Here is a 23,424-nt window from a genome sequence, read left to right as displayed (position 1 = left end):
CATGTTGATGATTCATCGACATTGTTTTGTTTATGTTGTTAATAAGCTACGTCCAGAAAGGATGGAGGTGTTTGGGTGTTGAACAGTGTCTTCTTTAGGTTGTAAGCAGAGATGTATGTGTTGGTTGCTTGGTTGAGAGTATGACACGTTTAGGCACAATATGGGCAAGTCATTGGGCACAGGATGTCACATTTAAAAAGAGCTTATGGTACCATTTCTGCTTCTCTATTTTCCAGAAAATCTTCGTTGTGCCAGCCAATCCCAAGCAAAAGGAAATACCCTTCGCCAGAGTTAACCACAACAAGTACATGGTGACAGACAAGGTTGCCTACATAGGTAATACACCTCTCTCCTAGACTCAACAGTAGTGAGATATATCAACATTAGTGAGATCAAAGTCATCCTTAAGTCATCCTTAGGAAGCATTGTGAATCATTGTTAGACCACTGATTCACTCTCTCAAAAACAGGGTTAAGGTCAATTTGAATTTGTGAAGTGATTTGAGTTCACACTTCCAATATTTGAAAAAACTTCCTTTTTTCCAATTTATTGAGAGTTCACTGAAAATGAATGCCCTTTTAGCAATCATTGATTAAAAAAAATAATAGTAATACTTCCTGAATCAACTGCATTGAAATTCAATTGTCCCCAACCCTATCTGAAATAAAAACCTGTTTGCTCAGATATCATTTGAAGCATCACCCATTGTATCTCTAGGCATAGATGTTGAGGGTATTTTATGTGTCGACTTTACACAAATAGGACATTTTCATTTCATTTTTCATTTTACGCAGATTCTTTATTGAAATCCAGTGTAACAGATCCCATCTATCAGCTCTAAGGCATCTTGTTTCCTTGTGTTCTCAAGGTACCTCTAACTGTTCTGGTCTTGTGTTCTCAAGGTACCTCTAACTGGTCTGGTCTTGTGTTCTCAAAGTACCTCTAACTGGTCTGGGGACTACTTTGTGACCACTGCCGGGTCGGGGCTGGTGGTGAACCAAACTGCGTCCCAATCGCTTGGTGGCACGTTCCAGTCACAGCTGCAGGCCGTGTTCGAAAGGGACTGGGAGTCCTCCTACAGCAGCCAACTTAACCAGCACACTGACCTCAAAGACCTCTGTTAGACACATACACGTACAGAGTTAGATGAAGTACCACCACCACCACCACACTTCTCCTGCCTCTAACAGTGACTCTGACCTCCAATCCAGCAGAGGGTACTTACGATGTACATTTCGTCTCTGGGACGATTTTAAAGATTATAGCGTTGTGTTAATCATTATTATTTTTTGATAAATGCTGATTTAAAAATTATTTTTTTGCCATCTATCACTTATCAATGATCAAAAACTATCAACTAGTTTCTAGAATACAATAGATGTATGGTTTAAAGGGTACATTTTCACAGTAGCTTTGGGAACTCTAAATCCCAGTCAATCTCAGGGAGAAATGTATAGTATCTGTAGAGTTTTTTGATTGATGTTTCTTGGCATGCTGGTTTCTTCTTTTTAAAGGTGCAATTCTTAATTGGTTTTTCAGCCACATTTCTGGCAGCTTCTAGTTTGGGTATTATACAGTGGGGTGGGCACCCCTAGTCAAAATGCCTTTTACAATTAATATCTAAGTGAAAAGAAGCAAACCTAACCTCTAAATGGTACAAAGTTAAACATGACACATTTCATCACATTTTAAAGTAAGATACATTTTTATCTTTAAACTTTTTACAGTTTCAAAATAATAAAACAAGGAAAAAGGCCTTGTGCAAAGGTTTGGGAACCCTGTCAGCTAGTAGTTTGTAACTCCTCCTCGGGCAACTATAACAGCTTGCAAACACTTCCTGTAGCCTAGTAAGAGTCTTTCAATTCTTGTTTTTGGAATTCTTCCTGGCAGAACACCTCTTGCTCAGAAATATTCTTCGGCCTTCTTGCATGCACGGCATGTTTGAGATTTCTCCACAGATTTTCAATAATATATACGGATACTTTAGAAGGCATGGAGTTACTTCAGAATATATAGTTCAACCCTAGAATTATATTCACCTGACTCATTGAAGCCGAGTAAATCACCTTGGAGTAAAACATTTTTTATTATAATAAAAAAGAAACCTTGCTTTAAAATTGGCAGAAAGGTGTCATGTTTAACTTTGTAGCATTTAATGTTCAGGTTTGCTTTCAATCACTTGGAGATTAATTGTAACAGACATTTAAACCAGGAGTGCCCAAATCTTTGCACCCCACTGTTTGGCAGGGGAAGGGTTAGTTAACTTTTGATTTTGGATGCTATTAAGGTAAGACAGTTGTACTACGCTCATTAGACATTTATAAGTAATATTCTGCCTAAACATTTAAATGAAAAACAAAACAAAACCCAGGTTGTGCCTTTAATGCTTCATTTGTGTTTCTTGCTTTCCAATGCAGGCTGGCTAATATGGGCTTTTAATTCATTTTAAATCTTCCCTTTTAAAACAAGTGGATGTTTCCCATAGGAATATATCATGGTTGAATTTACATCCTTGAATAATAATTGAGAAAGTCCAGAAATTCCCTTTAATTTCCACCATGTGGAGTGTGTCTAAAATATAAGTACAGTGGAGATAGTTGTTGAACAGCAGTAAAAAAAAACGAATGTATTGCATATTTGACAGCAAGCACTGGAATTAAATTCCCACACCATCACTCCCCTCTACCCTTTTTGGGTAATGTTCTTAAATTGAAATCATAAAGTTATAAACCACTTTATTGTTAGTGGTTTTATGCAGAAGTGTGGATAATTATCTTTCCTCCAATTTGCATGAATGAATAAAACCATGAATAAAACCATGCAACCTCTTGCTAATGATGAATTGATTTATTTCCTAAACCGTATTCACTGTGCTGTCAATCAAAACAATGACAAGAACACTACTTGTGTACTCATGTCATCTTTGAATTATTAGCAGAGTGTCTTATGGCGAAAACATCCCGTTGGATCAGAGAGACTGCATCTATGAGTTTCAATTCATTTTCTATCACTATTTCTGTGAACATCAATTTTCATTATGTTTACCGCCGCTATTACATTGCAGGCACACTCTTACACAAGCAGCCTACACCAAAAATAACGCTAATTCACAGACTTCAAACCATTTATAGTTACTAACGTTCTGGGGAAATGAAGCATGTGAGTGAGGGATTTTTTAGTCTTGTAATAATAATAATAATAATAATAACTTATTTGTATAGCACTTTTCCTATATCAATTAGACTAGGTCTGCTAAAGGCTCTTGTCCTCGAACGCATTTTGGGAATAGACTCAGACCAACTGAGGCAAATATGCTCAATGACCAGCTGATGCGCAGGTGAGTGTATGTTAGTTAATAACTGTAATTAATTAGGGAGAATCTATTCAAATGAAATTGATTTGTAGACCCATGAACCGAGCGGGGGGCGTGGTTATGTCAGAAATTGGTTGTCAAAGAAAATGACGCGTCTGCACTGGCGAAATTGGCTTATTATGACACATTAGAATTAGAATCATATTTCTGTTCTATTGTTACATCATGCTGTGTTGTTCTTCTTTCAGATCACTCTGTTGCAGACGAAGATCAGTTAGAGAGATAGAAAATATACTACTACTGTGTCATTACATATCTACTACAAGAGAGAGCATCATTTCTATGCCCCCTACTTTACAAACCAAGAAGACACAGCTGCCTTAGAGGAGGTGGCCTATCATGGATACCACTCCCGTGAGTAATCAAACAGCAAACACTGACTATACTGTACTTGCCTGAAGATGACCCCCTGGATTTAATACTGTGAATAAGAATTCGTTTAGGCTTGTGGAGGTATACATCTGAGGACAGGATCATTGTAATGCATGGAATGCAAACTTTTGATGCCATACCTAATTCCATTCCATTACAATGAGCTTTAAGAACATGGTTTATTCTCCGTGTCTCTACAAAACTCTTAACTTGATCAAATTTTTGCGAAGGATGCACTGCAAAAAGTCAGTTCTCAAAAACAAGAAAAAAAGCAATAAAATGGGGGGATATATTAGCCTACCTGTCAACAGAACAGGAACATTTCGCTTGCCAAGATTGTCTTTAAAAAGTAAAAGATATCTTAAAACTAGTGCAGTCGGACAGAAAACAAGCATATATTGCCTTGATTTAAGATATTTCATCTTACTTAGATGTACTTTTTGCAGTGTGGGGGAGGACGGTGTCCTGTTGACGGGCAAAGCAGAGCACGTAACGCTCAAAACCACAGGAGACAAGACGATGATGGAGGTAAGCATTACACACACTACTCCTGATGAGTCTTAATTAAGCATTATCACACGAGAGGGAGTGCTGATATTCAGTATAACAGCACGACCACAAGTGTCATATTGCTTTTATACTTGTTTTATTTTTAACAGTTCTACAGCGCAATTTATTAGTTAACAGTAATAAGCGACAACAGATTATGATTTGTTTGTTTATTTAATCATTTATTTTGGCTCCGCCAACAAAAAATTGTTCCGCAACTGAACTTCAACTGGACTGTTGCCTAGTAACCTGAACACAAACATGTAGTCTAATTATAACATTTAGTAGAACACCTGTGCGGCGGAGTGATTAGTTAAAAGTCCCAGTACTGTTATACTGTATATCGGCACTCATGGAATGCCTCTTGTCCAATCAAATTACTTAGTCGGAACTAACTGTTATTATAATGTATAATGATTGATACCCCCTTATCTGAAGACTGAGTATCAACCCTCTTCTCCGTTTCCTTTTTTTTTTTTTTTTTACAGGGAGGAACCAGACTGGTGGGGGTGCACTGCAGAACATCAACCATAACTATGGTGTGATCAACAATCATTACCATTATTATTACCCAGTGGCCCCTGGGAATGAGGTACAGTCTGGCCAGCCTACTGGTCCTTCAGTCACGCCCCAAGAGTCTGGAGGACAAGCCTCAGAACGTGGAACATCAGGGTTAGAGTCGATGGACAGTCTGCTCCTCACCTGGCTAAATGCCCTTCAAAAGGTAGTCAGATGAGTCTCATACAGGATATGTAATTTAATGTAATGTCCTAATAGCCTGACATGTCAATAACAATGTCAATAACTCTGAGTGTAATTATCGTGGTGGTGATATTGATAATGGTGACATTTGTATGTATTGATACATTTTGGACTTCAAAATGGCACAAGTAATGTATAAAGTAAAAAATAAGATGCTTCCAGACTGTATCCAGAGACTGTTTCAAGTTAGACAGAGTAATTACGAACTCAGAGGAATATGTATGTTTATGAAAACAAAGATTAGAACAAATGCAAAACAAAGATGTATAACAGTTAAAGGAGTTAACTTATGGAATACTTTTGAAAAGGAAATGAAAATGCGTAGTACACTAAAAGGATTAAAGAAATTACAAAAAAATAAGATGATTAACAAGTATAAAACAGAGGTATAAATATAGTTTTGTTTGGTATTTTTGAAAACATGCTTAAGTAAAAATGTGTTTATAAATGTTTCTATGTCTTGATTATGCACTCATAAGGGGAAAACCACTAATGTAAAAAGGTTAGGTGCATTAATATAGTTTTTTGTTTGGTACTTTTGAGTTTTCTGTTAAGATGCGTAAGTGAATTTTTGTTTATAAAAGTTTCAATGTTTTGATTATGTACTCATGGGGAAAAACCCATACATGTAAAAAGGGTAGGCGCAATAAGCCATGGCTTCAGCCTACACCTTTTTGGTCCTGGTGTTACGCATTGTGACTGTGTACATTTTTAATATCTGTATTATGAATTGTAAAGGGACCAAAATAAACATTCTCAATCAATACAGCATGCAAATATTGTGTGCAGGTTTTTATCATAATATGAGTGTGTCACTTACTATGATATCAACTGTATGTTTCATTGTTTTGGACTAATTGTTCTTATTTTTGACTTTGACCAAAGTCTGTCTCAAATGAGAACCACCCACAGATAATCTCTCTAGAGAGGGATGAGGTGGAGCTCTCCTCAGAGCCCCTCTCCATGGTGAGGACGCCTCCCTTGACAGGTGAGGTGAAGATCCCCAGTGTCCTCGTGGAGGAAATGACCCTCCACCAGACCCTCCAGTCTGTTGATGAGGCCAAGGCAGAGCCCCAGGACATCATGACAGCCCCTGAGGTTGTACCCCCTCCTCAGAGAGAAGAGGGCCCCAGGGCCAAAGAGGCATGTACCCCTCCACAGAGGGATGAGGTGGAGCTCCTTCCAGAGGCCCTCTCCATGGTGAGGACACCTCCCATGACGGTTGAGGTGAAGATGCCCAGCGTCCTCATTGAGGAAATGACCCTCCACCAGACCCTCCAGTCTGTTGATGAGGCCAAAGAGGCATGTACCCCTCCACAGTGGGATGAGGTGGAGATTCCCAGTGTCCTTGTTAAGAAAATGACCCTCCATCGGACGATGATGAGGGATGAGGTGGAGCTCCTACCAGAGGTGGAGATTCCCAGTGTCCTCCTCTTTACCCACAGGGATGAAGACACAGCACCGGAGGTTGTTACCCCTCCCCAGAGGAAAGAGGTGGAGCTCCTCCCAAAGGCCCTGTCAGTGGTAAACACACCTCCCATGACAGGTGTCAACTCTCAGACAGCACGACACAGTTTGCCTTCTATACAAAATGTAATCCCCAACAGAGGGACCAGGGGGACATCCTCCCTGACGCCGACCCCCCATCAAAGTGGGATCTGGAGATCTTGTGCTACATGGGCTACATGGGCTATGGGTGTGGCTACAGGTGTGGAGGAAATAACCCTCCACCAGACCCTCCAGTCTGTTGATGAGGCCAAGGCAGAGCCCCAGGACATCATGACAGCCCCTGAGGTTGTACCCCCTCCTCAGAGAGAAGAGGGCCCCAGGGCCAAAGAGGCATGTACCCCTCCACAGAGGGATGAGGTGGAGCTCCTTCCAGAGGCCCTCTCCATGGTGAGGACACCTCCTATGACGGTTGAGGTGAAGATGCCCAGCGTCCTCATTGAGGAAATGACCCTCCACCAGACCCTCCAGTCTGTTGATGAGGCCAAAGAGGCATGTACCCCTCCACAGAGGGATGAGGAGGAGATTCCCAGTGTCCTAGTTGAGAAAAGGACCCTCCATCGGACGATGATGAGGGATGAGGTGGAGCTCCTACCAGAGGTGGAGATTCCCAGTGTCCTCCTCTTTACCCACAGGGATGAAGACACAGCACCGGAGGTTGTTACCCCTCCCCAGAGGAAAGAGGTGGAGCTCCTCCCAAAGGCCCTGTCAGTGGTTAACACACCTCCCATGACAGGTGTCAACTCTCAGGCCAAGGCAGACACCACGACACAGTTTGCCTTCTATACAACATTTAATCCCCAACAGAGGGACCAGGGGGACATCCTCCCTGACGCTGACCCCCCATCAAAGTGGGATCTGGAGATGGGTGCTGTGGGTGTGGCTACAGGTGTGGAGGAAATAACCCTCCACCAGACCCTCCAGTCTGTTGATGAGGCCAAGGCAGAGCCCCAGGACATCATGACAGCCCCTGAGGTTGTACCACCTCCACAGAGGGAAGGTTGGGAGCCCCAATCTACCCCTCCACAGAGGGATGAGGTGGAGCTTCTTAGTCAGGAGGTTGAGCCTCCACAACAGCTTGACACTAAAACGTGCCTCTGGAAGGTGGAGCTCCTTCCAAAGGCCCTCTCCATGGTGAGGAGGACATCGCCCATGATGGTTCAGGTGGAGATCGCCTGGACAATGCCCATGATGGTTCTGGATAAGGCAGTGGCCAAAAACACTGTGACCCCGACACAGTTTGCCTTCTTGAAGGCATTTAATCCCCAACAGCTCCCTGACACCAACCCCCTATATAAGTGGGATCTGCTGGAGATTGGCGCTCTGGGTGTTGAGCCTCCACAACAGCTGGGAGTTCGACCAAAAACCTGCCTTGAGGTGAGGCCCCAGATTACTACACACAGGGGTAAAACATGCGCTTCATCAGAGGACAAGGGGCAGGATTTAGATCCAGCTACACCTTAAGGTCCACATTTAACTATCATCTTACAGCAGTCATATTCTAACTGTACAAGCATTGCTTTTTATCCAACTCATTCAGGTTAGTTTCATTGAGCAGATTTTATTTATATAATTATTTTTCACAGAGCATGCCCTTTCCATCACCTCCACCAATGATGGCTCCACCAACGACAGCTGCCCTTGCGATGGTTCCCGTCATGAATTCTTGCTGTCTGTGGGATCCTCCATCTACCACTCCAGGACACATACACTCTAGGAGTGCAGGTACGGTAATTACTGCTGTGGCTTAACTCCTTACACCCAGTCAGTCTGTAATGATTATAATGACTGTGGTGATGATGACGATAATTTGATCATGTTTTTTTTTCAGTCTGTAATGACTGTAATCAGTACTTAAGTTGTAAAAGAAAATCAGGGGGGGGATGGTGGATTTTATCATATGGGGACAATTTTAGCATCCCCACAGCGTCAGTGACTTGGTAAAAATGTCATTGCATGTGTGCGCGTGCCCCCTCGCCCACAGTATTTTACTCAATATGCGCAAAACTAAATGTTGAAATAGCAGTAATACCACGTTCATTGATAGAATGACATAAGGGATGGAAAGGGGGGATGGCAGTTTTAGAAGGGGGATGATTTTTACTGTTTTTATTTCAGAGGGGATGCCATCCCCCCTCATCCCCCCTCAACTCGAGTGCTGACTGTAATGACTGTGGTGATGTTGACGAACATTTTATCATGTTTTTTCCTAGTAACAATATGTCCAGTGAGGAGGTCCCCCGAACTTCTAAACCCCAGTGTAATGGCCTCCACGGGTCCAGGACAGGGACCTGGAGCGCTGCTGGACCCAATGGACCCCGCAACAATGATGGACCCCGCAACAACCATGGCGCCCATCCCCAAGACACTGGAGAGTCAGTACTTATTTGAGCCATTTGTTTTCTCTCTTCTGCGTTGAGTTACATTATGGTTATGACTGCTTTTAACAGACAGAGAGTAATGTGTTTTTAATGTCTCTACAGCTACCAAGGAGAAGGGCCATGGTCTTCTGGGAAATGCTGTGTCCCATATCAGGAGAGTTGCCTGTTTAGGTAAGACCCTCCCAGCTATTTTAAGACCCGTTTTAGACATTTTCACCTTTGGTTTACTGCTTTCTGTGTAATGCAGAAAACATATATATATTCATTATTTCCTGAACTTAAAATGTGTTCTTTACAGTAACATGCAGCTTGACTGAAGTAACAGTGTAAATGACTTTTTTCTTTCTTTCACAGGCTATTATCCCACCAGCTCTGAGGATACCGATTATTTTAAAAAAAATAACTAAAACAATTCCCAAAACTTCTCGGCATATCAAATAAAATAAAAAGCATTCCCACCGCTTCTCTCATTCAACCTCTTCTTATCCACCTCATTTTTCTGGTTTTCTGCTCGAAATGACATGCCCACAGTGAATATAGAATATCTCCACAATCACAAGGGCCTTCATAATGATATTGTTATCAAATGAAAGCTAACACCTGTGGGGTGGCTGTAGAAGTGTCAGAATCAAAATCTATGTTACTGTGTCAGAGTAAATAGAGCTAGAACATTATAAAACATCTCAAATTCAGTCTCCGCCTAAAAAAACAACAGCTTTTACAGTGAATATCACCTTGGAAACCTGATAACCAAGCCCAAATCATCTAGGAATCAGTACTCCAGGGTCTTATTAGTACTTGTGCCAAAGTCGATGCTAGTAATGTGAGCAAATGCAACTTTGTACCTGTTTTAGTACAGGTATGTTTAGGCGGACACCTATATGTTTAGGCCATTTGGAGATATGTTGGCACCATCTTTGACCTTTGACCTTTCTCATGTATCAGATTTTTTTTTTTTTTTTTTGAGTTGAGAGGAAATTTGGCGTTGAAACCGGACATGACACATTCTCCAGTTGGAGAAAACTGGATGTGACTTAGGCCGTGTTTACCGTCTCTGGAAAAAAATGGTGGCATCGTATAGCATGCAAAGTTGTGAAAAAAATGTGATATCGATGAAGAGAATTGATCGAGGTAAACTCTTTATATCACTTCGGATGCCCATGAGGGTCCGTGGATATAAAGAGGTTAAATCAGATGGACTTGTGTGTTTTACCTTTTATCTTTCCATAGTGTCATTTGCTCTCTGAGTTTAGACAGGTATGTTGGAGGTGTACTACATTGAAATGTGCTATGAAGAGCTTTGCATTTTTTTTTACTGATTTATTTACCCTGCAATCAACTTGTCAGTCAATTGTTGGAATTTGGTATTTTTGCTCTAGGCACAGAGTCACCCATATTCGGCACCCCTAGAGCAATTAGGGGTTAGGTGCCTTGCTCAAGGCCACATGCAAGCTCCCTCCTGAGGCAGGGATCAAACTAGCCAGCCAACTGCTAGCCAGCCTCTCTAACCTCTAGGCTACCTACCAAAGCATTGATCCTTCCCAATGTGAACTGGATCTACTCTGACCAGTGTCAAACATCAAATTGAGCAAACACCGCAACATAAGGTTGAACTAACCCTTATCTTCTTTGCAAGTGGCATAGATTGTTACCAGGGCCGTTACCAAAACGTATAAGAGGAAGTTACTGTAATTTAGCCGCTAACACGCTCGCGACGTTGCAAGCTAAACTCCAAAATGCTAGGTGACAGAGCAATAGACCCAGATTTTTTTTAAAGGATTTTTAAAATACTTTTATTGACAACAAGAAATGTTTGATGGAAAAAAAGAAAAGAAAAAAGAAACACATGAAAAAGCATAATCAAAGTTAGCTCTTTGCGCAACAGCATCCTTACACATAAGGACAAACATGGTTTGAGGAAACATCATTAAGGCCCCTTCAAGTGAATTGTCAAAACAAACAGTATATCAACTCTTCAATCCAACATGGTGTTTGGCTTTCATCATGGCATTTTTGTAGAACAGGAAAAAACTGTCAATAATATGACCACGTTGGTGACTTGTAAGAACTTGAACAGGCAAAAACATCCGTAGCTTGGTTGGTAGTCCTCTCAAGGTACCTTGATGGTGTGTGTGTGTGTGTGTGTGTGTGTGTGTGTGTGTGTGTGTGTGTGTGTGTGTGTGTGTGTGTGTGTGTGTGTGTGTCAGTTGCTGTGTTCCTGGCTGTTGCTCAGTTCAGGAATAGGGTTGTTGCTGGTGTCTCTCCTCTCACACACTGGGGAGTCTGGCTCCAGCAGAGAGCCTTTGTCTAGGGGTCTGTTCTTTGGGCTGCGGTCCAAATCATCATCATCATCATCAACATTGTCTTCTTGATGGTTCCTCTGACTGGAGAAGTGTGATGAGGAGCTGGTGGAGGGTTCCTCAGCTGACTGACTCAGAGTCGCGGTCTGGGAGGCCTCTGAGGAGGGAGGGAGATCTTGTTTATTTTATTTTTTTTACTGATTTATTGCCATGCAATCAACTTGTCAGTCAATTGTTGGAATTTGGTATTATTGCTCTAGGCACAGAGTCAGCCATATTTGGCGCCCCTGGAGCAATTAGGGGTTAAGTGCCTTGCTCAACGGCACATGCAAGCTCCCTCCTGAGGTGGGCATCGAACCAGCGGCCTTCCGAGTGCTAGCCGGCCTCTCTAACCTCTAGGCTACCGCCGCCCCAATTAATTAATTAATTCATAAATAATTAATTAAGATTAACCAATGCATAACTGTATTCCTCAACATACCCTTTCCAACTGAGGTCATTTGGTTAAATGTCTGCAATTCAATCTCTATATCGGGTATGGCAAAGTCAATCAAGTGTCGGCAGAGGAATTTAGATATTGGATGAGTTCCCTGTAGCCCGCTGCCCACATGAACCCAAGATGATTTTAAAGGTACAACAGCTTTCAGGAAAATAACCCACTGGTGTTTTTTTTTTTTTTTTTTTCGAACTACAAATACATTTTCTACCCTGTCAAAATGTCCTTCTGGGTGTGGTTGGGTGACTGACCTGTGTGCTGTTGCATACGCGCCAGTCTTCTCTCCAGGGCCAACTGTTTGTTCAGCTCCATACGTCTCTGCTGCTCCTCGGTCAGGGAGGGGATGGCCGTGGGAGCGGGGGCGGGGGCTGGGGTGGAGTGGATCAGTCTTGGGGGTTCATCAGCGAAACCACCATCTCCGAACGGGTCTGGGTCGTCATGGATAGGGTCTTCTCTCCGTACTGCTTCCTCCCCCTCCTCACCTGGATGAATTGAGAAAGTCACTCAGCCTGTGAATCACTACGTTTGTTTAGGAACATGACAAGTCAAGGCTCTTCTGTAGTAATAACATTATCATACCCGTGGTTACTTCAAAAAGACACTTCCATTGTTTTCCACCTAGTGTTTGGTGTATTACTGTAAAGATGCCCTGCCTGGATAGTGACATTTGTATCTTACCGTCTTTGCCTATGAAATCGTCATGTGTCAACGGCATGTCCAATCGTATTCGCTTGAGACAAGTCTGATGAAAATAAAGCAAGAATTAAGGTTTCACACATGTTTTTTTAAACACACTAAAGCCATTGAGATCATATGGGAGAGGTTTTCCTTTGTTTTTCTCACCTGCACTTCTTTTTTGCTGCCTAATGTCTCTAGTTTGCCTATGAAGTAATCAAACTGCAGTTTGGGGTACAGTCTGTGAGCCCAATTCTCCATAGTCTGCATCAACACTTTCAGATTCTCAGTCTGGACACGGATGGACGGACATGCGCGCACACACACACACACACACACACACACACACACACACACACACACACACAATAAATAAAACAAAACATTTGGCCGTCATGGATCATTAATTTGATTCCTTTATGATAAATAACAGCCTATCCCTACAGGACCTGACGACAGTTAAGATTACCTCATGTCCTTTGCCTTTGAAGTGAACATTGTCAAACAGGGTGCGTAGAGCCGGAAGTCCTCTTTCAGAGCACAGCCTGCAGGAAAAATAACACTGACCATCATCAAACATTTCTGCAGCAACATATAGCATACCGTTTGATTTCTTCAAAAGAAAGTTCAGAGTTAAACAAAGTAAGCTAAGGGGAACAGTATGCTACACCTTCTATGCTACACAGTTTCAAAACGCAGACATCGTCTATGAGTTAAAGCCATGTTACAAGTTACCCTGTATGGATCAGCTGGACCAAGAGCAATGTCTCCCTCTACACATGCAAACATTGTGTACCTCTGAGAGTCCAGCTTGGGCTGGGGCCTCTTCACTCCTCTCCTTTTAGAAGCAGGTACATCTGCTAACTTGGAAATCTCTCCCTCGTCGTCTTCTGAACATCACCAAAAACATACCAACCAGGGGAGCCCCCCCCCTGTTATGTTTCTCAATAGGTTCTGTTATGTTTCTCAATAATGTCGGATCCAGGTGCGGTGTAAGTAAAGAATGAGACGGAGAAGTAATAAAATAAAGATTCTCTTTACTGAGACGTATGATTCATAGGTACAAACATAAACTCTTAGCCGCACAACAAAAAGGGGAGCAGTAGGGCTCAGCACGTAGGTAATAATAACTCAGGCACTGCGGTCAATAATAAAGTGCACGAAAACTAAAGATTGAGCAACGGGCTCCAAAGGCGGTACAAGGTTGCAAACCAGCAAACAAAGTCAAAGTTCAAATTACGTTCCGGGTAACGGATACGTGAAGTGGTAATACATACACAGGGTTCTGAAGCATTCCATACGGTGTAACACAAGTGATCGACTGACAAAGGAACAAGGAAATGGGACACACCTATATACACTGACAAACACTCACAGGTGACAACAATCATTCGATAATTAGTCCAGGGCTGGAGCACTGTCGCTCTTCGACCAGTAGGGGCGATGGGGAGTCCTCTTCGCTGACCCCCCTTGTAACAGTGCCCCCCCCTGACGAACGGCACCAGAAGTTCACCCGGGTGCCTCGGGATGGAGCCGGCGAAAGTCCGTGATGAGGCTCGGATCTAGAATATCCCGCCGAGGCACCCAGGTACGCTCCTCAGGCCCATAACCCTCCCAGTCCACCAGGAATTGGAAACCCCTCCCCACCTTCCGGCAGTCAATAATCCTGTTAACCGTGTAGGCAGGTTGTCCATCAATGAGACGGGGCAGGGGGGCGGGGCGGGGTGGAGGGGCCATGGGGGAGAAAACAACGGGTTTGAGGAGTGAAACATGGAAGGTGGGGTGAACTCGCATGGAGGGTGGGAGTAGCAGTCTGTAGGCCACGGCGTTGACCTGCCGCACCACCTTAAACGGCCCCACGAAGCGAGGAGCCAGCTTGCGTGACTCCACCCGGAGGGGGAGATCCCGGGTAGACAGCCAGACCCTCTGACCAGGACGGAAGACCGGGGCCGGACGGCGCCTGCGGTTGGCCTGGCGTTGGGACCTATCCGAAGCCCGCACAAGCGCCGCCCTTACCAGCCTCCAGGTACGGCGACAGCGGCTGACATGGGCTTGGACCGATGGTACAGCTGCCTCCTCCTCCTGCTCCGGGAAAAGGGGGGGCTGATACCCGTACTGGCATTGGAAAGGGGAGAGGCCAGTGGAGGAGCAGAGGAGGGTGTTGTGGGCGTATTCAGCCCACGCCAGCCGCCGGTTCCATGTCGCCGGATTACTGGAGACGTAGCACCTCAAGACCCCCTCCAGGTCCTGGTTGACGCGCTCCGTCTGCCCATTGGATTGGGGGTGGAACCCGGAGGACAGGCTGACGGAGGCGCCAAGGCTGGTGGCGAATGCCTTCCAGAACCTGGAGGCGAATTGAGGACCCCGGTCGGATACCATGTCCAGGGGTAGTCCGTGCACCCGGAAAACGTGCTGGACCACTAGCTCCGCCGTCTCTTGGGCCGTGGGGAGTTTGGGGAGGGGGATGAAGTGCGCCGCCTTGGAGAACCGGTCTACCACCACTAGTATGGCGGTGAACCCATCAGATGGGGGTAGACCCGATATGAAATCGAGGGCTATGTGCGACCAGGGGCGTTTGGGGATGGACAGGGGGTGTAGGAGTCCCGGCGGTCGTTGCCGGGAGGCTTTACTGCGCGCGCATAGGGCACAGGCTGCCACAAACGCACGCGTGTCCCCCTCCGCTGTGGGCCACCAGAACCTCCTTCGTATGAAGTCCAATGTCCTGGTGGCCCCTGGGTGACTGGTGAGGGAGGAGGCGTGCGCCCACTGCAGCAGTCGTGCGCGCGCAGTCTTCGGAACGTAGAGCCTCCCCGGCGGACCCCCGCCCGGGTCAGGCTCCCGCCTCAGCGCTGTCCTCACTACCCTGTCGATTCCCCAGGACACGGGGGCGACGACCAGGCCAGTGGGGACGATCGAATCCGTACTCTCCACCAGGTCCACAGGATCGAACTGCCTCGACAGTGCATCGGGCTTGGTGTTTTTAGAGCCCGGTCGATAGGAGATCGTGAACTGGAACCTGGTGAAGAATAACGCCCACCTGGCCTGTCGGGAGTTGAGGCGTTTGGCCCCCTGGATATAGGCCAGGTTCTTGTGGTCTGTCCACACTATAAAAGGGTGCGCGGCCCCCTCCAACCAGTGCCTCCATTCCTCCAGCGCGAGTTTGATTGCCAGCAGCTCGCGGTTCCCCACGTCGTAGTTGCGCTCCGGCGCGGACAGCCTGCGCGAAAAAAATGCACAGGGGTGAGTCTTATTGTCCTTGGCGCAGCGCTGTGACAAAACCGCCCCTACCGCAATGTCCGAGGCATCCACCTCCACAACAAAGGGTAGGGACGGGTTCGGGTGCACCAGGATGGGTGCTGAGGTGAAGCGCTGTTTTAATGCCGTGAACGCGGTGTCCGCCTCCGGGGACCAAGAAAAGGAGCGTAGGCTAGTCTGGGTGAGGGCTGTCAACGGGGCCGCTAAGGCGCTAAACCCGCGAATGAACCTCCTGTAAAAGTTTGCGAAACCCAAAAAGCGTTGTAATTGTTTGAGAGAGGAGGGTCGGGGCCAGTCCAACACCGCACTGACCTTTCCGGGATCCATGAGTAGATTCCCCTTGTCCACCACGAAGCCCAGAAAGGAGACAGTGTCCACATGGAACTCGCACTTCTCCACTTTAACGAAAAGTTTGTGATGGAGAAGGCGTTCGAGCACCTGTCGCACATGGATTCGGTGTTGGGCTAGGTCCTTGGAGAAAATTAGAATGTCGTCGAGGTAGACGAAGACTGAGTGGTCGAGGAGGTCTCGTAGGACATCATTAACGAGCGCTTGAAATACCGCTGGCGCGTTGGCAAGGCCGAACGGCATTACTAAGTACTCGTAATGTCCTCTGGGGGTGTTAAAAGCTGTTTTCCACTCGTCCCCCTCCCGGATCCTCACTAAGTTGTACGCGTTTCGTAAGTCCAGCTTAGTGAAGACCCGGGCCCCCTGCAAGGACTCAAAGGCCGTCGTCATCAACGGAAGGGGGTATCTGTTTTTCACCGTGACGTTGTTCAACCCCCTATAGTCGATGCACGGCCGTTGCCCCCCGTCCTTCTTGGCCACAAAGAAAAACCCTGCACCCGCCGGGGAGGTGGAAGGGCGAATGTGGCCCGCGGCGAGTGCGTCGTCGATGTACTCCTTCATGGCCAGGGTCTCAGGACCGGAGAGGGAGAACAATCTCCCCCGAGGGGGCGTGGTGCCGGGCAGGAGGTCGATGGCACAGTCGTAAGTCCTGTGGGGGGGTAGTTCCCTAGCCCGCTGCTTGCTAAAAACCTCCCCCAGATCCCAATAGACCTGGGGAACGCCCACTACGGCCGGAGTCACTGGAATGTTTGTAGACCCCGCCGCTAGCGTGGAAAAGGGTCTAGGGGCTGTAGCTAGGGAGTGGGAAGGGACTGGGAATGGGGTTCTGGGAGGGTCGGTAATTCGCCCCGTGGACCAGTTAATGTTATGGTTGTGCACCGCCAGCCAGGGGTGCCCCAGGACCAGAGGACAGTCGGGAGACTCAATAATAAAAAACTGGATGAGCTCCCACTGTTCTTGCTCCACCTGGATGCGAATAGGTGGTGTGCACTGGGTAACGAAGCCGGTCCCCAGAGGCCGGCCGTCCAGGGCGCGGACCGGTAATGGAACGGGAAGGTCCTTTAGAGCTAGTCCCCACTCGTGGGCTAAGCCCGTGTGCATAAGGTTCCCCGCCGCCCCCGAGTCCACCAACGCCCACACCCGTCGTATGCGGCGTCCCCCCTCTATCGTTACCCCCAAAAAAGTCCGGTGATCGCCCATTGCGGAAGGTGACTCGTGGCTCACCAATGCCCCTCCCGACATTAGCGAGCCCTCCCGTTTCCCTCCCGTTTCCCGGTTTCTCCGGGCACGTAGCGACTAGGTGTCCAGCCCGCCCGCAATACAGACAGCGCCCCTCTCTCTGACGCCGCTGTCGCTCGGTCTGAGACAGGCGTGCCGCTCCTAGCTGCATTGGCTCATCGTAGGTGGGTTCCTCCTCCATGAAGCCACTGGGTGGTCTCACACCCGGCGTTAGGTGGGAGGGCGCGCCCCTAGCCGAGCCTCTCTCGCGGTCCCGCTCCCGGCGTCTATTATCCACCCGCCGAGAGAGGTCGACTAAGTCGTCCAGCTGCTCAGGCAGCTCTCGGAAGGACAACTCGTCCTTCATGACCTCCGAGAGCCCCTGCGCATACAGGACGACCACCGCGCGCTCCTCCCACCCGGTCTCTCTGGCCAGGGTGCGGAACTCCACGGAATAGTCCGCCACCGTGCGATGACCCTGTCGACAGGCGGTGAGTCTCCTGCCTGCCTCGTAGGTAGAGAGTACCCGGGTGTGATCAAAGACTTTCCGCAGCTCTGCTATGAAGAGCTGGGAACTGGCACATATCGCCGTCCCCCTCTCCCACTCTGCCGTCGCCCAGGACAGGGCACGTCCCGTTAGCAGAGTGGTGATATAGGCCACCCGGGACTGCTCGGTGGGAAAGGAGGTCGGCTGTAGGTTGAAGACTAAGGTGCACTGTGTGGTGAACTCTCGGCAGCCCTCTGGACGTCCGTCGTACCTCTCTGGAGGTGGAAGGCGAGGCTCACGAGGTGTAGGCGGAGGTGTAGGGACCAGTAGTGGAGGTGGGACTGCTGCGGCGTTGGCTGCGGCGGCGATCCGTTCAGCGTTGTCCTGGCGGTCCACCAGGCTCGAGACGGTGAGGGACAGCTGGCTGAGATGTTCACTCATCTCCCGGAGGAGACGTTCATGCTGGGTCAGCATGGCGCCTTGGGTGGCCAGTACGGTGCGAAGGTGTATTACATCCGCTGGATCCATAGTGGTCAGTCGATCTGTTATGTTTCTCAATAGGTTCTGTTATGTTTCTCAATAATGTCGGATCCAGGTGCGGTGTAAGTAAAGAATGAGACGGAGAAGTAATAAAATAAAGATTCTCTTTACTGAGACGTATGATTCATAGGTACAAACATAAACTCTTAGCCGCACAACAAAAAGGGGAGCAGTAGGGCTCAGCACGTAGGTAATAATAACTCAGGCACTGCGGTCAATAATAAAGTGCACGAAAACTAAAGATTGAGCAACGGGCTCCAAAGGCGGTACAAGGTTGCAAACCAGCAAACAAAGTCAAAGTTCAAATTACGTTCCGGGTAACGGATACGTGAAGTGGTAATACATACACAGGGTTCTGAAGCATTCCATACGGTGTAACACAAGTGATCGACTGACAAAGGAACAAGGAAATGGGACACACCTATATACACTGACAAACACTCACAGGTGACAACAATCATTCGATAATTAGTCCAGGGCTGGAGCACTGTCGCTCTTCGACCAGTAGGGGCGATGGGGAGTCCTCTTCGCTGACCCCCCTTGTAACACCCCCCCCTCCCAAATGTCGTTGTTTGGTACCTGTACTATATCAATGACAATAAAGACCATTCATTCATTCATTCATTCATTCATTCATTCATATAATATTGTGTTACTAGAAATGGTTTAGTATAGTAAATAGCCTTTACCTATGCTAGTTGTGTAGTCAATGTTATAGGAATGTTGTCTGAATATTTGTAACCACTTGTAAATGTACTTTTCACTAAAGCAATAAATCCTTTTCTTTAAAAGAAGGTACCCTTTTGGTGTAGTTGTCAATAAGTGCTTGTTCCACCACACCCATGTATGTTAATGTTGTTTGACACACCTACTAGCAGAGTGGACTGATCATAGGCTGCAGCAGCAGCAGCAGCACTCTCCCTAGTGGCCTGTAACATCATCTCAGGGATGAGAGCGTAACGGTGATGCACCTGATGTAGCTACTTCACTATGATGGTGAGATGTGAAATGAAATCATGTGAAATGTCTTGAAGTAGATGAGTCTTTTTTTCTCAGGACTGCCCGAGTAGCTCAGTCTTAAGTCTCAGTCTGTCTTTTTAACGCTGAAGGCCAGGGTTCAAATCCAATGACCTATTGACCTTTTCTAGACTGTGTCTGCTGCTGCTGCCTGTATGACAGTGTGATTGATTATATCAGATATGATTACATGACTACATGACTACATGATGATACACATGATCAGATAGGACAGAGAGACAGAGGACAGAGATTCTACACTGATCAGAGCCTTGTGAACAGATGTGGGACTGAATTTCTTCAAGTAGGTGATTTTTTTTTTCGGCTCCCAGCTCTGTCACAGTGGCTCAGTGTGTTAAGTCTCCTGTCTATTAGACCGGGAGGCCTGGGTTCAAATCCCCTGTAACCCAGTGTTTTTTTAGTTTTTAGTTTTTTTGTGTCACACACAGGCAGACAGAGTCACACACAGAGAGACTGTGGATTCTACACATGATCAGATAGGACACAGACACAGACAGCTCATTCAACCTGCACAGAAGAATATCATTATCCTCTGTATCTGGCAATGACCTTTCATGACCTGCACGGTGGGTCAGTGTGTTAAGTCTACCGGCTGGCAAGCGGGGAGACCTGGTAGTCAGGTTCACTATGTTTCAATTTAAACTTTCGTGGGAATTTTTTGGGGATTTGCTAATCTATACATTTTTGGAAAGGGCATTGTATGAGGAATCAGAAAATATATGTTTCCATTTGCACAGATGTCTGAAAGGCGGCCATCTTGGCATTTACTAAATGGCCGCCATAATACACACGTTTTGTAATATCTTGGCTTCTAAATAAGCTAGAACATTGATTTTAACTGCTAAACCTACATTTTCATGGTCAATGAATCCAATGGTTGGAGTTACAAAGCAATTTTTTGTATTCTTCTTCCTAAAAAAAAAAATATATGGGCACAGGCAGCCATTGCTCTGCAGGATCCATAGGCTAATTGGATCCCCTGCAAAATTGGTACTCCAAACATGAGGATGGCATGCTTAAACCAACAACCACAGACGTCCTCCCAGCCCCAAAGTCCATCATTGAGATGGTACAATGCAAATGCAAAACTGACTGTTCTTCTGGCAGATGTTCATGCAGAGCTAAGAACTTAGCCTGTACCGACATGTGCAGCAGCCAGTGCCAGAACGATGACGATTCCCAAGCTGTGACGCACGAAAGTGATGATGATGAACTAATCTAACAGCCCAGCTCACATTGGCACGCATTGGACTCGCCATTCACATATCACATCACACATAGCATAAACGCTTATACATAGTCAAGAGACACAACCCGCCTGTCATTACACATAGAGTAAATACACATCCCACAAACAGAACAACCAGCACACCATACATTCCCCACATTCCTCCCATTCATTTATTTTGTTTCATTCCCTATTTTTATCATTAAATATGATATACGGAGCTTATTCTCCATGCCGCACCCGCCTTGAAGTCCTGCCTGAGAGCGTTCCTCACTTCCTGTTTGCGCCAACTCAAGATCCCCAAAATCTGGCGAAGAGCCCTAGTTGTTGCGATCCCTAAACCGAATAAGCCTGAAGGGGACTCTAAGAGTTACCGTCCCATCTCTCTGTTATGCATCCCCTTCAAGATCCTCGAGACGGGGCCGTCTTTATAGACCTGACGGCTGCCTACGATACCGTATGGCATCGCGGCCTCACCTGCAAGCTGCTCCGCCTGCTGCCGGACAGGCACATGGTCAGAATGATCATGGAGCTCATCCGTAACCGCAGCTTTACCCTTACCACCGGTTGCGGACAGCTAAGCAGGCTTCGACGCCTTAAGAACGGCGTCCCTCAGGGATCGGTCCTGGCCCCCCATCTCTATAATATCTACACCTATGACCTGCCCAACACACTCTCGCGGAAGTACGCCTACGCAGACGCCCTCGCAGTGGTGTACTCTGCTGGAAATTGGCAGTCTGTGGAGGGGATTCTGAGCCAGGACATGCAGACACTAGTGGCATACTTCCGGAAATGGAGATTGAAGCTTAGCGAGGCAAAGACGGTGTCGGCTGCCTTCCACCTTAACAACAGGGAGGCTAAATGTGAGCTTAGAGTATACCTAGATGGAACTCCCCTGCCATGTTCCGCTGAGCCAATCTATCTCGGCGTGACATTGGACAGGACGCTCACGTTTCGCCGGCACCTCGAGTCACTGCGCAAGAAGTTAACAGCTCGTGTGGCGTTGATGAGGCGACTGGTTGGCTCAGGCTGGGGCGCCGGCGCAAAGACCTTGCACACGGCAGCCCTAGCCCTCCTTTATTCAACTAGTGAATACTGCGCCCCAGTATGGTGTCGCAGTGCCCACACCCGCCTCATCGACTCGCCTATAAACGAAGCCTTGCGGTTTGTGACAGGATGCCTGCATCCTACCCCCGTGGACAACCTTCCCACCCTAGCAGGCATCCAGCCCGCAGGCCTCCGCCGCATGGGAGCCACAGCACGTCTCGCCTGCCGGGCCGTGGAGCTTAATAACCATCTGCTCCACGATAGGCTCACTATAACAGCGGAGCCCTCCCGGCGTCTCAAGTCGAGACACCCATTTGTGCCTGCCGCACAGGATCTCAGGCAGCAATGCAGAGATCTTAACATCAGTGCGGCAGGATGGGCGGATTATATGTGGCGCGCGGAGTGGGAGGCAAACACCTCCAAACTCCGCGACCATATCCCAGTCGCCGGCCCTGAGCCCCTCGGGATGGACTTGCCAAGGCTATCCTGGGTGAGGCTCAATCGTCTCCGGACCGGCATCGGGCGTTTCCGCTCATCAATGCACAGATGGGGCTTGGCCCCAAATGCGTCGTGCGAGTGTGGCGCAGAGGACCAAACCGCAGACCATGTTATCCTGGATTGCCCGGTGTACCACCCACCCAACGGGATGCATGTTCTGTCGGTACTAGATGACGAGACGATGACGTGGCTTCTGGAGGGGTGTCCAGAAATATAGCCCGGGTGAGCCCCTCAACCAGGTCTCGGGGTGGTAAAAGGGTAGCCCCTCGGCCCCGAGCATGGTGGAGTGGAGAGGAAAACAACTACCCATACGCCGAAAGAAGATCATTAAATATGCCATTAGGCTAAAGATTTACCTGCCTCTGTATTGCCTTACTGGTTGCTGGCTGTTGCCATAACATCCAAAAATGTATAGATTAGCAAATCCCCCCAAAAAGCCAACAAAAGTTTAAATCATAACATCGAGACTATCTAATGATGGAGGTTGTCGTGATCATACGGTGGTCTGTGGACTCACGTATGGAAGTAATAGAAAAACGACAATTTCTTAAAGTATAAGTTACACATTTTTATGTGATGATATAAAAAATAAAAAAAATAAAAAATAGCTTTGTAACTACAACCATTGGATTCCTTGACCCTGAAAATGTAGGTTTAGCAGTTAAAATGTTCTAGCTTATTTAGAAGCCAAGATATTACAAAACGTGTGTATTATGGCGGCCATTTCTTAAATGCCAAGATGGCCGCCTTTCAGACATCTGTGCAAATGGAAACATATATTTTCTGATTCCTCATACAATGCCCTTTCCAAAAATGTATAGATTAGCAAATCCCCAAAAAATTCCCACGAAATTATATAACAAACCTGACTATAGGTCAGAAAAGAAAGAAAGAAACTGATTCAGAAAAAGAAGGCTTCAACTATGGTAGTTTGGGAGCTGGAGAGTGCAAACACCTCTAACTATAACAACTATAATGGTCAAAAAGAAGGCTTCAAGTATGGTAGTTTGAGAGCTGGAGAGTGCAAACACCTTTTTTAGTAAGCTATTTGTATTTGTATAGTCATTTTAAGCTCCTGGGCGCCAGTTTGGACGCCATATTGAAAATGATGCCTTTCCGGAAGGTGTATTTTCCTAGATTTTTAGTATGTTCACAAGCATGTCTAGAGGTACCAGAATCAAGTGAAAAATCATAGTTATATATTTTTTTTCTATTGAGATATAGCCATTTTAAGCTTGGTCTGCCGCCATTTTGGACGCCATCTTGAATATTAAGCCTTTCTGGAAGGTGTCTTTTCCTAGATTTTTAGTATGTTAGTGAACATGCCCAGAGGTACCAGAATCAGTTGAGA

The 23,424-nt window shown here is 46.6% G+C and overlaps 1 protein-coding gene across 1 annotated transcript in view; it reads left to right on the top strand.

Annotated features, from left to right (window-relative positions):
• Positions 1 to 23,424, top strand: part of LOC308158275 (5'-3' exonuclease PLD3-like) — a gene marked incomplete at both ends in the record, with an annotated part of 402,256 nt that overhangs the window by 2,791 nt on the left and 376,041 nt on the right. The window lies entirely within an intron of this gene.

The sequence above is a fragment of the Nansenia antarctica genome (genome assembly GCF_963989245.1).
Source record: "Nansenia antarctica genome assembly, chromosome: 5".
Taxonomy (NCBI): domain Eukaryota; kingdom Metazoa; phylum Chordata; class Actinopteri; order Argentiniformes; family Microstomatidae; genus Nansenia; species Nansenia antarctica.
This window is presented reverse-complemented; position numbering and strand designations above follow the sequence as displayed.